The sequence below is a fragment of the Pelmatolapia mariae genome, linkage group LG7 (assembly GCF_036321145.2).
Source record: "Pelmatolapia mariae isolate MD_Pm_ZW linkage group LG7, Pm_UMD_F_2, whole genome shotgun sequence".
Classification (NCBI taxonomy): Eukaryota; Metazoa; Chordata; class Actinopteri; order Cichliformes; family Cichlidae; genus Pelmatolapia; species Pelmatolapia mariae.
Window position 1 is genome coordinate 46,046,758 of NC_086233.1, and position 12,290 is coordinate 46,059,047.

Consider the following 12,290-nt stretch of genomic DNA (forward strand, 5'->3'; position numbering starts at 1 on the left):
AGCCATCTGGAAATGCAAAGATATTGTCCTTTTGCTCACAAATAGGGGGATCATGTAAGATTTTTCCACTCCTGTCATTTTCATGCGGGACTGGGAAACATTTAGTTTCTCCAAGCTGAAAGTTTCCCTGTGCTCAACTATGAGTTTAAGGTAAGAGCATACAAGCGTGAGTTTCTTACTTGACTATTTTTATCATGATCCAGAATGCAATTTTAATAACTGTGTTCAGGAAAGTTGAAGTCCAAGCACATATACACTGCTCAAAAAAACTTAAGGAAAACAGATCTGGACCAGGGCATCATTGAGCTCTTGGACATTCTGAGGTGCGACCTGGTGGTGTCAGATGGACCCAAACATAATGTCCCAGATGTGTTCTGTTGGATTTAGGTAAGGCGAGCGTGGAGACCAGTCAATAGTATCAATTCCTACATCCTCCAGTAACTGACACGCACACAAACGCTACCAAAAACAACACTTCTTTGGTGGCAGTAATAATCACTAATGTCAGTACCATGTAAATTCAAACCATCTTCTTCAGCTAGGCTAACAGCTAGTCCTAGCTAGGCTAAATTTAGCTTTACTAAAGTACATAAACACAACTGGAGGAGCACATTAACCACAGGTCATCATAAGCGGACTGGATGGGTTAGGGTTAGAATGAACAAGTAGTAACAATGTTTCAAATCTTTACAGAAACCCAAATCACAAATTGAATTTCAACTCAGTTAGATTTATATAGCCCCAGTTTGGACCAACAGTCACCTCAGGCGACCCACCATGAATGAGCACTTGGTGACAGTGGGAAGGAAAAACGCCCTTTAACAGGAAGTAACCTCCAGTAGAGCCAGGCTTAGGGAGGGGCGGCCATCTGCCACCACCGGCTGGGAGATTCACTGTGGAAGAGAGCCCCAGCTGCTCACAAAAATGATATCATTTTGTCTGTTTATTTCTGAAAACAAAGAACTGTTTTAAATTTTAAAATGCAAGGTTTAAACATGTTAATCTTATTTTACTTTAGTTTAAATAATTTTATAGCCTAAAAACATTATAAAACACTTTTTTCATTGAGTATAACAACTATCAGTTTCATTTTTAACAAAGCTGGAAATTCTTTACTATTTATTTCTGTCTGTAATTGGAAATAATTTAATTATTATCATATTAACTATTATTATGAACTAATGTATTGTTATACAGCCTACATAGAGTTGTTGTTTGGTACTTTTACAGACAATTAGTTATTCATCAAAAATGTTAGGTAAAGTTACAGATTTTACAGTTCTGGTCCGTATTTCTTAGAGCCCCTCACCTAACTCACCTGACAGAAACCAGGAAACACCTCGTTATTCTTCGTTACTGAAGACACACACAAAGACAATTCGATTAAATTACCAGTTTTCACTGAGTGAGCCCAGATGCAGGAGAGAAAAGTGGAAGACAACAACATGTTGCATACACTAAAAGTAAGTTTGACTGAAAATATGATTCAGAAGAAGTTTAAGTCAGCAGGAGCGAGAATAACCAGGACTGACTGTACTTTCGGTTTTCAGCTTCACTCAGAAACTCGATGGTTTCAAGATCAGATGAGGATCTTCACTGTCCGGTGTGTCAGAGCATCTTCACAGATCCTGTTCTTCTGTCATGTAGCCACAGATTCTGTAGAGGCTGTCTGAAGAGCTGGTGGAGAGCAGACCCAACGAACAAGTGTCCAATTTGTATGAGAAGATCTTCGAGGGAAGATCCAGCTCGTAATCTGGCTTTAAAGAACCTGTGTGAGTCGTTCTTACAGAGAAGCTGAAGAGTGGGCTGATGAAGGAGAAGATGGAGGCTCTGAGCAGGGAGACAGTTGCTCTTTCAAACATAGTCACAGCCACAGAGGAGGAGCTGAGAGCTGAAGACGTCTCATTACCACATTTTAAATAATCCTATTTGATCCAGATGAAACATCAGTGTCTGAAAGGCTGATGTTACAGGCAGCATAACTTTTTCCATTGCTTCTCCAGACCCTTTCACGTTTGTCACCTGGGCTGAGCATGAACCTGCTCTCAGCTAGTGGTGGACCTGCCAATTCTGGTATTCTATGGCAAATGCCAATCAGGCTCCACAGTGCAGGGCAGTGAGGACAGGGCCCACTAGAGGACGTCAGGCCCTTGGGCCACTCTCAAGTCAGTTTTTGATTTTTTGGTCAGAGACATTCACGCACACAAAATTTTAGTGGCCTCCACCTGTAAAACCATTCCTGATTTGTGTATTGTCTCATTGTTCACCCTGTAGGGCATCTATTGTTAACTTCATGAACACCAAAGGAGCTGAAACTGATCAACAACCCCCTCAACTGACCAGATCAACACCCCACCGGTTCAACTAACTTCTTTAATTTTTTTTTTTTTTTGAGAACTGTCAAATAAATAAACTTTTTATCTTTTCTCTCTCTCTCTCTCTCTCTCTCTCTCTCTCGCTCTCTCTTTCTTGTTGTCAGGATTTTTTTCAGGTTTTTTTCTGGTCTGTAATACTAATTTTCTACCGCAGGAGGATAAAGTTCATCCATACCTTTTTAAAAAATTGGGCCTCCTCACTGTCATGTAAGGTGACCACATGTCCTTCTTTATGTGGGACTGCACAGCACTTGTAATCTTTCCCCACTTTCCCACATCTTGACACAATATCCCTATATTCTAAGTACTGTGCACTCACAGTAAACAAGCTGTCCTAACTTGACCATCTTAGGTACGTAGTAGTTTGTCATTCTATGGCAATGAGTTTGCATACATTTGTTTAGTACTGGCAACATATTAGATTTTAAGGTGAAGGAGAGTAAAGTACTGTTCATTTTATTATTTGTAAGTAAAAGACATGACACCCCTGCTACTGTAGGTATTTGTTTGTCAGTTTGAGAATCAGATTAAAATCGACTCAGATGAAGTTTATTGTGATTAAGTGCTTACATTGGGCAAATCTATGTCACATAGCTCTGAGCAGCCTTGGCTGAATGCTCTTATTTTACCATTTACTGAATTTCAACCAACATGAAACTGATATTTTTTAGGATAAATTTAGAAGTCATGTTGCATTTTTGTTTCATGGTTGTGATTTGGCTTTTCTCTATGATCTTGCATCTGTGTTTTTATGCATCACTACAATTTTCATATTGACCATTATCACTCGCTTTTTACTGAGTGCTTTAGCAGCGAGGTGTACGATTCAAGGGGGCATTGCAGCTTCGTCGAAACTGAATTAAACACTGAACTGAAGGCCAAGATGGAAGGAACCTTGGATGACCACGTGGGCGGTGAGGCAGGGGGGTGAGGACAGTACCGCGGCGGGGGGGGGGGGGAGCAAATTTTGTCATTCCATGTTCATTCAGTTCTACACAACTGTATTATCATTGTTATCATTATTATTATTATGTTATTTGATTTCATTTATTTGTTTTTAGACTGCTTATCTGTAACTTCCTCCCTTTGCAACGTGTCGCTGTTTGCAGTTGCTACAATTTTTCTTGACAGAACCTTCCAGAAATTTTATTATTATTTAATATTATTTAATTTTAAAAAACCTCAAAGACTAACAGTATATATTCAATAATCCCCATTTAAAATAGCCAGGTTAACTTTAAAAAAATATATATATATATTTACATTTATTTATTCATTTATTTTTATTAATTGATTTATTTGTGTGTGTACTTTTTTATTATCCTTTGCTGCTTAGGTTATTTGATAACATTCGCCAACAACGCATTTTTGTGCACTTGAATACAATAAAGGAATAAAGGAATCCAGTGAAGGGGAAGAAATTTCTCTGTGAGCTGCAGTGCGGAGGGTCACTTTTAGAAGGAGAGGCTTTTCCGGTCGGTCTTGCTCTCCCTCTCTCTCCAGGCTCAGGGGGCGTCCTTCTCAGGGGAAACTGTTGCGCTGTTTCCATTCGCTGAAACCATAGGTGTGTCGGGGTGTGCGCTTTCTCTCTGCCAGCTGTCAGTCATGAGGTCACTTCCTGCGGGCGTGAGCACCATGGCTCTGCTTTGTATGGACGTGCTGGGGGATTTTTGACAGCGGCAGGACTGCGAGGGGAGCCAGCGAGGACGCGGTCGGTGTCCGGGGAACGTTTTCGCTCCTTCGTCGCTCCTTTTCTCGCTGTTGCACTGAACGCTTCCCAGCCCACCGAGATATTTCCGAAGATATGGCGCCGACGTTTTGCGCTATCTGCTGTAAGGTATATACATATATATGTATGTCTTCATGTGGCCTTTTATTTATAAGTCCTCTTTGCAGCAGCTGACACTGACTGTGAGGGAATGCTGTGTAGCGCAAACTGCAGACTAGTGCACGTCTCCCACTTTGACACTCTGCCCAACTGTTATATGCACATTATTAGTTTGCAGTCACAGGGAGGGGGAATTACTAATTTCCTCCAGGATTATTGTTATTGTATGGAGGGGAGGAGGGGGAGGTAAGCTGTGTTTTTTTTAGCCTGCACGCCTGCGCAGGGAGAACAGCTCTTGCTCATCAATAGGCATCATCTCCCTGTGATGTAAGCTATTCATTTAGTTCAACACAACGGCCTGTTTATTGTCCTGTTTGCACGGCCCATTTCTAAGATAGCGGTTGAAGAAGCAGAGATTGCTCCGGCTGTCAGAGCAGTCCTTTATAAAGGCCTCTGGTCAGGTCTGGTCTGGTGTATCTGTGATGCAGTGATGGGAAGAGTAATGCCAAAGGGTTAATGCTGTGTTCTATACTCAGCACAATGAAAGGTAAACACCTGCATATAATGTAAATATTGTTTTCATAGAGTCAATCAAGAGGTTTTGTTTCAGAGGTGGGATCACTGCTTGTGCAGTCAAGATCGTGTGCCTTTTTATTACATACACAAAATAACTGTGACGGCCAGAGGGTCAGAAGGTGTGACAAGGATCATGGTTGGATGAGTAACAGTGATCTTACGGAGGCCTCACTTGCAGACTTGATGTGCAGCCAAGAAATATTAGGGTTTTTTTTTTATTGCCCACTAGCGGCGTTTAGTACTTTTATAGCACAACGGTGGAGGGATTAAATGAGTGAAGCAGTGGTTAGTGTGTGGCTGCAGGTGCTGTGTAACTCCTAAAGTAACACTGAGTTAGAGTTTTTATGTCTTTCTCCTTCTCATTTATGTGTCTGAACATGGACAATTTATTAAAAATCAGAAGTTGGTTGCTGTTCTCCAAATTATTTGTTAGATGATCTGTTTTGTAGTGAAGGAAATGGACCAACTGGCACTTTTCATTTCTGAAAAACACTATTTTATGTTGATTGAAATCCCAGCATGAGCCACTTTTGACCAGCGGATGCCACCGCTGCCCGCCCATGATAAAATCGGCCTGTTAGCATGTGATTTATTGTTAGTGGCATAAATTCTGTAGCGTAAAAAAACCTCATAAATTTCATATCACTGTTGTTAACATGGCTACGGTTAGTCAAGTCATCCCAGTTCAATAGAAATACCAACAGATACACAGTTTAGGAGGAGGGGATGCTCACTGTAGAATCAGTATATATTACTGCCATCCCACTTTTACTCCCGCTGTGGCATACCAGGTTTAGGACACTTTTAAAACACCCCCATTCCTGTGGTGCACTAAGGATAAATGTCCTTGTCTGAGATTAATAATAATGTATGTTGTTGTTGTGTAGTGACTAATAACAGTTTTCTCTTTTGTAACCGTGGCAACAGTCCACTCTTCAATGCATTTTGGGGCTGCCTGAGACACCGCACTGAATCGTGACTGATGCGCGATGCTTTAAGATTTGTTTATGATAGAAATACACGTGGTTTAAAGAGAGAATCCAACCTCAGAATCTTTTGTAAGGGCTGGAAAAAAAAATCACATCTGAAATTTTGGACCTTTGCTGAGGATGAACCGAAGACAGATCCTCTGTTTTGAAATCCACTTGTAACTGCACTGTGAGACGTGAAGTTCTTTGCACACCAGACTTGTAGCTGTGTGCTAAATCTATGCATTGATGTGCCATTTACCTCAGGGGCAAAGGTCTTATCATTCTGGTGTGTATCGTTAAAATTCCATTTGTATCTCGGGCACTGCCTATGGGCGGGGGCTCAGTTGATTGACTAAAAGTGTTTCAAAAGATCATATCAAATACAGCAAGCCAAACCTTGATCAAATAATAAAAGCAAACCCCTTTGCTAAAAGTACAAAATATAAGTGAGTGAGTACCGTGTATCAGGGATGCGTTATGTGTTTTTCCCCTTTAATTTTGTGTCCACTTGACAAACACTAACATGTAACTTTTTGGCTTTGATCTGGTATTTATTTTCACTGCTGTAACAAAAATGGACCAAATATAGAAGGCATAACCTCAGTTTTTATGGTGATAAAAAAGAAATTAAACAGCATAAAAGTTTATGAACTCTCCTGCTCAGACTTCTTTATGTCAGTCTTGGAGAACTTGTGCGTCAGTTGTTTTTTCCATTGTTACTTTTTGTCTGGCTGAGCTGTTGCACCCTGTTTGTCTCAGGCAACCTGAGACCTGCAATCTGCTTCTGCCTGGCTGCATTCACAGCTTGTAGAGACAGAGAAAACAACAGAGGGAGATGCAGCGTTTTCTCCTCAAACAGGACTTTCAGGTTCAGAAGTTTATCATTTGTATCTCTTTGTGGGCCTAAAAGAGACATGTCGAAACGCCGCATAGCTCCTTTGGCCTGTTTTTCAAGTTCCTGCACCATCAAAAATAAATACAAAAATTAAACAAAAGTAAATATAGTGTGCATTTATGATGTGCAGGGAAACACTGCACTTTGGCTGGTTCTAATCACTTATATGGTCTGTTTGTTTGGCATCTTTCGTCCTCTCGTAGTCAGGGTTGACCTTCCTCTGAGCCGGGTCTGTTCCCCTTGAGCCTTCCTTATTGTAAAGCCTTTCTGGGTTGAATAGGATTGGGGCCCTCCTGCCAGATTTACAGTAAGGAGCTCTGGACAGGAGATTGTCTTTGCTAATAGTCAAGGAAAGATGCCGTATGTAAGCTGAATTTGTAAGTTGACTGGACAAGAGGATTTGACTGATTCCCTGAACAATATCTTTGTTTGTTTCCAGTCTTCCTATGTTGGTGTCACAATTCTTATAGACAGACAGATTGCTGGAAGGTGTTCTCTTTCTTGCCAACTATCTTGTCTCATTTTGACAAGTTCCACTGCCACTGCAACTGCCTCAGTAGGAGGCACAAGATATGCAGAAATCCCCATCAATCATCTGTCACTGACCATATCTACTCTCCCACTGGAATTGCGTTGCTAACAAAAAAAAATGTTTTTTACTTTTTTGGTTTAACTACTTTTGCTTGTTTTGGTATGACAGAGGTGTTTGACACATTTATGGGACCTCGCAGAGCTTTTTAACATGACAGATGACCAAAGGTAAATGCAGTGCAGAGTGGTTTTGGATGAAGGTTGCTGCTTGCTACTACTGCTACCAAAGCAACAACTTATCCACAAATATGTCAGCTGTGTAGCAGATCAAAATTAACTGTTTGTCCTCGCGCTGCGCACATCTTCTTTAGGATTTGCTAATAGCAGCTCCTGCTTAAGGGTTGCCCATAAAAAAAGCTGAAAGAGCTTTATGTCTTTTGTTGCACTACAGTAGCAAGTCAGTGTTGATCTGTCACTAGGACTGTGTTCTGCATGCCTCCCCACAAAACACGTAGGCTGGTTTGGCAGCCAGAAAGGGGAACTCAGGACTCCAGTGTCAAGCTGGAAAATGAAATGAGATACACAGCTGCCTGAGAAATACTCCCAGCTTCACCTTAGATTTGACGTGTACTCAAGTACTCATCACTGTATTGTTTTTTTAAGCAACCACTTTACTACCTTTATGTACTCCAATAGACATTTTTTTTTCCCTGTGGAATTTTACAACTGTGGTAGCAGTATGTGGGTCTCAGGTTTATGTCATCCACAGGCTTAAGAGTTTCCATGCACAAGGATACCACTTCCACTTAGCTACAGGTGGTGTTATAGGTGCAGCAATGCACCAGCAAAGAAAGATGGCTGCCTGCTCATAAATTTGACCTAAATAATGCAGGAATTCAACTTTGCAAGAACCTTGAAGGACGTGCATTCACTGGGTTTGTTAAGACTTGGTGGAAAAACTGCAATAATCAACTTTTCTTTGTTTACCAGAAAACTCTTTGATTAAAGTCGACTAAAGCTGTTATATTTGAGGATGCTCACTCGTCTCCAAAAATATATATATTTTGACAAATGGTACCATTCAATCTCTAGACAAACCGCAACTAACTCTAAAAGGCTTTGAATATCAAATGTTCTACTGTACTGCTAATGGATGTAACCTATTGATCTGCCACCCTACAGATCAGCTCCTCTTTTATAAGTCAGGCAACGGATTATTCATTCGGGGATTCCTACTGATTAATGAAACATGCCACTGTCAGCCTAGAAGAAACCAGTCACACCACCAAAGAAACGTTTGGTGATAGTACAAAGGTGAATCATTTTTATATCTATTAGCAGGTGAAAGCTGATCCAAAGCAGACCACCAAAATATCATCAACTGGATTCTGTCATTGTAGTAGGTTGGGGTCAGGGATTCTGGTTTATAATTTGTCATCCATCTCTACAATGAAAAACAAGCCTTTGGGTTGAACTTTAGTGACATACAGTTTAAAATTAGCATCATAAAATTCTTGACCCCACCCCCCTTAAAAAAACCATATTTATTCGATTTAGTTAAGCTTCATGTTTTTCTCCTGATTTCCCTCGATTACGCTGTTGGGGCGATCAGGGGAAAGCTATGACAGTAGACTATGCAGTCACTGTCATACACAAAAGTTTTACTGTTATTAGCTGGAGGTTTTTCAGACTCCTACATTCAAAGCAGAGCTCAGTCACTGTTATATTTTATGTGCAGTCTGTCAAATGACCTTAAGCACAGGTTTAAAGTTTAAAAATGTTTAAATGCAGGTTTTTTTGTCTGTAGAAATATTTTGTGTGACAGTTTGTTTATTGTTTATTGTTTATTTGTTTATTTATAAGGAACCCCATTAGCTTCCACAACAGTGGTTGCTAGTCTTCCTGGGGCCCAAACCATCAAATACCATCAAATAAAATTTTTACACAATGAAGTAGATGCAAAATATCCACATAATTTGGCTCTTACATCCACAGTAAGGTTTTACAATTCTGAAAATATAAGCATGTAAATATATAAAAAAAATATATAAAAGACACTCAAACAAAATACACAATTTCCATTACAAGTGACATTACCCTCTTACAATATTTACAAATAAATTAAAAACTGCCTAAATAGGCTTTTAGGTGATTTATAAAACTATGAATAGAAGCCAATTCTCTAATTGCATAAGGCAACTTATTCCACTGAAAAGATGCTCTAAATATAACAGAGTTTTTCAAAAAGTTACTTTTAACTCGAGGAGTTACTAAATTGTGGTTAGTTGAGAATCGTGTAGCATGATTATGTATTTCATCTGGATACTGCAACTGAGCATAAAAAAAGTGTGGTGTGTTTACCAGTATTGCTTTCTTTAAAAATACAAGTAAGCCATAGTATAATTTAGCTTGTACAGAAAGCCAAGAAAGTTTATCGTTCATTTTATCAATATTTGTATAATATGAACACCTTAACACTAATCTGGCCGCCCTATTTTGGACTAACTGAAGTCTGTTCAGATCTGTCTTATTAGCTGCTGACCAAATGATTGAGCAGTACTCTAGATGAGATAATACTAGTGCATTAATGACATCTTTCATAATTGAAGAAGTAATATAAAAGAAGCATTTCCTAGCTATAGCTATGCCCTGTCCCATTTTCGTAATAACAGAGTTGATGTGCTGAGACCATGAAAGGTGGTGGTTTATGGTAACACCAAGTAATTTAATCTGGGTGACCTGTTCTAATACCGATCCAGCTATGGAAAGATTTACAGTGTTGCTGAAGCGCACACACATAGACACGTGCACTAATGGGAACCCTAAAACCACAGAACTCTCGGTGACGGGGGAGGGCCGTGCTTGCTGATGGTCTGTTATTAGTGAAGATCCCACTTTTGGTCATTTTTATTGCTGTTTAATTGAAAAAAAAATCGCAGCCAAAAAGTTATGCAGAATTGACATTTTTACCTTAAAATATTATGAGCCACTGTGAAAATGTTGACACTTTTGCTTTTCATGGGCATTAATAGATTGATCAGCTGTGATAGCATTGTACAGCTCGGCCATCCAGCATAGTCACCGATCCACAATTACTTTCTGACACCTGGAAAGGATCCTGGAAGGCAGCAAATCAGCAACAACAGTGTAGATCACAAACTCAAAAGAGTAAATCTTACAGGGAATACACATGACTCAGTAAGGAGCTGTGTGATATTCTCAGCCTAGTTTAATAAATACAAGTCTTCCCTGGTGTCTCTTCACCCCCCAGCTTTGCATTTGTCAAGTGATAAACGCCGCTGGAAAAGATTGCATTGTACTGTGGGGAAGATTTGTAATACTGGCCTGTCTGATCCTTGTGACTGATTTGGAAATAGGTACAAAGTGGCAGCCAGCAGTCAGACTTTGGCAAAGAAAGGAAATGTTGCTCAAGGACAACCACGGCGTTGTTTGTTATTGATCATCTTAACAGCTGGAAACAGCAGTAGCTGTCTTTTAACCATTGATCCAGCTGTTAATGCATTTAACTCACTGGAATACTGGAGTCATAGCTGTGGCTATACTGCAGGTCAGGGCTGTAGCACAGCTGTGTCATTGCTCAATATAACCTCACCGTTGCTGTCATTTAAGAATAATAAAGCATAATAATAAATACTTTATGTCATATTTTGGGAAATTCTTCAAATTTGATAATAGCATTTAGATGTATTCCTCTGAGCCAAAGATGTCCCATGAGATCAGTTTATTGCAAATCACATGCTTGCAAAGTTGACTCCCTGATAAATTCAGAATGCTTCAAGATTTGATCTTATTGGTTTGGCATTTGTAGTTTTAACAGGTTACACAATAAAATGTATCAAAATGTAAACATAACAAACACTTAAGCCTTATCAGAAGCAAAACACACAAAGGTACTGGTAGTAAAAGCTACCTTTGGCCAAAACTCCCATTATTCACGTATCATAAAGTTTAGAGGACAGATCCATTGTATATGTACCTGTTGCCACACAAATCTAAAATTTCATTCTTTTTCATGTTCTTGTTTGAACACTACCAAACACATGCACGCAGGCACATTTACTACCATGTAGTGGTGCGCTATTAACAGCCAGGGTCAAGGGTCAGGTCAACATAGACCTTTGAGGTAACCTGATACAATGCCACACCGCAGCTTCTGCCTGTAGAGAAGCGGCAGTATGCCCTTCAGATCGTAAGGGCTCGTCTAATGTTAGCGTGCAGCGGCATTTAATTATTATTCTGACACTAAACGTGCTGTCACCGCAGAGGTCGGAGTCCAGAAGAGTTTGTGTAACTTGATGTTTTATTTCTCAACTCTGTGCAGCCGTGAGCTCGCAAGCTGACAGCCAAAGCAGCATCTTGAGTAACCCTCCCGTCCTGTCTATTTACAAAAGAGTGAGAAACATCTCAGTGGATTTGCCCATAAACATGTCTGACAAACAGGTAAAGTAATGCACTATTTTACCCACTTTCTGCAGTTGACTCATTTTCAAGTGAACTTCTGCTTTCATTCAAATATTCAAATAGGTGCTTTGAATAAGAAGCTAACGTGTCCCGTGATTCTGCTGACTGGTTTTTTTGTTATATAAAAATCAATGGACACAATGGACAGGTTGGAGAAATGTGCCCCAGAACAGGTAAAATTTGTGCAATGCACTTGGTCACTATCAAAATTATTAAACGTTATATAATCAGATCAGACACTGGTATTGATCTTCAGGACTAAAAATAGCAGACAAAATTTGCTTTAGCTGTGTATTTAACTGTCAGTTACCTAATAATAGGACAGCTTTGTTAGCTGTCATGTGGCTCATCTGTCACAGGGAACAGCTAAAGTCCAATGTCAATCACTTCCACGACCTGTACTTTGGTCAATCACCATAACGATAAGAGGGTGCCGGCCTGCATATCAGCTCCAAGCGATAAGGGTTCACTCGAGTGTTTACACTGCAGGCATGGTTGAGACTAAGATCGTGGTGAACTCTTTAAACAAAGGGGCAGGCGTACGGGGCAGCCCCATCAGCCCATTTTCTTTCTCTATGACCACCATTAGCTCGTAGACTCCTCCTTACAGGCATGACAGCATTCAGGCCGTG

General features: G+C 40.1%; 1 protein-coding gene across 7 annotated transcripts in view; it reads left to right on the forward strand.

Moving 5' to 3' along the window:
* The window catches only part of pparab (peroxisome proliferator-activated receptor alpha b), an 82,871-nt gene that overhangs the window by 44,404 nt on the left and 26,177 nt on the right, over positions 1-12,290 (forward strand). The window contains exons 1-4 of one of the 7 annotated variants that reach the window (XM_063479277.1): positions 1,300-1,463; positions 1,551-1,772; positions 2,004-2,165; positions 2,275-2,358. The exons of 1 other annotated variant lie outside the window; for it this stretch is intronic. The gene's annotated coding sequence lies outside the window, so the exon portion shown is untranslated. Of the gene's footprint in view, positions 1-1,184; positions 1,464-1,550; positions 2,166-2,274; positions 2,359-3,829; positions 4,213-11,615; positions 11,638-12,290 lie in introns of those variants that run through there. 5 more of the 7 variants (XM_063479279.1, XM_063479278.1, XM_063479282.1 and 2 more) reach the window with 5 other exon arrangements.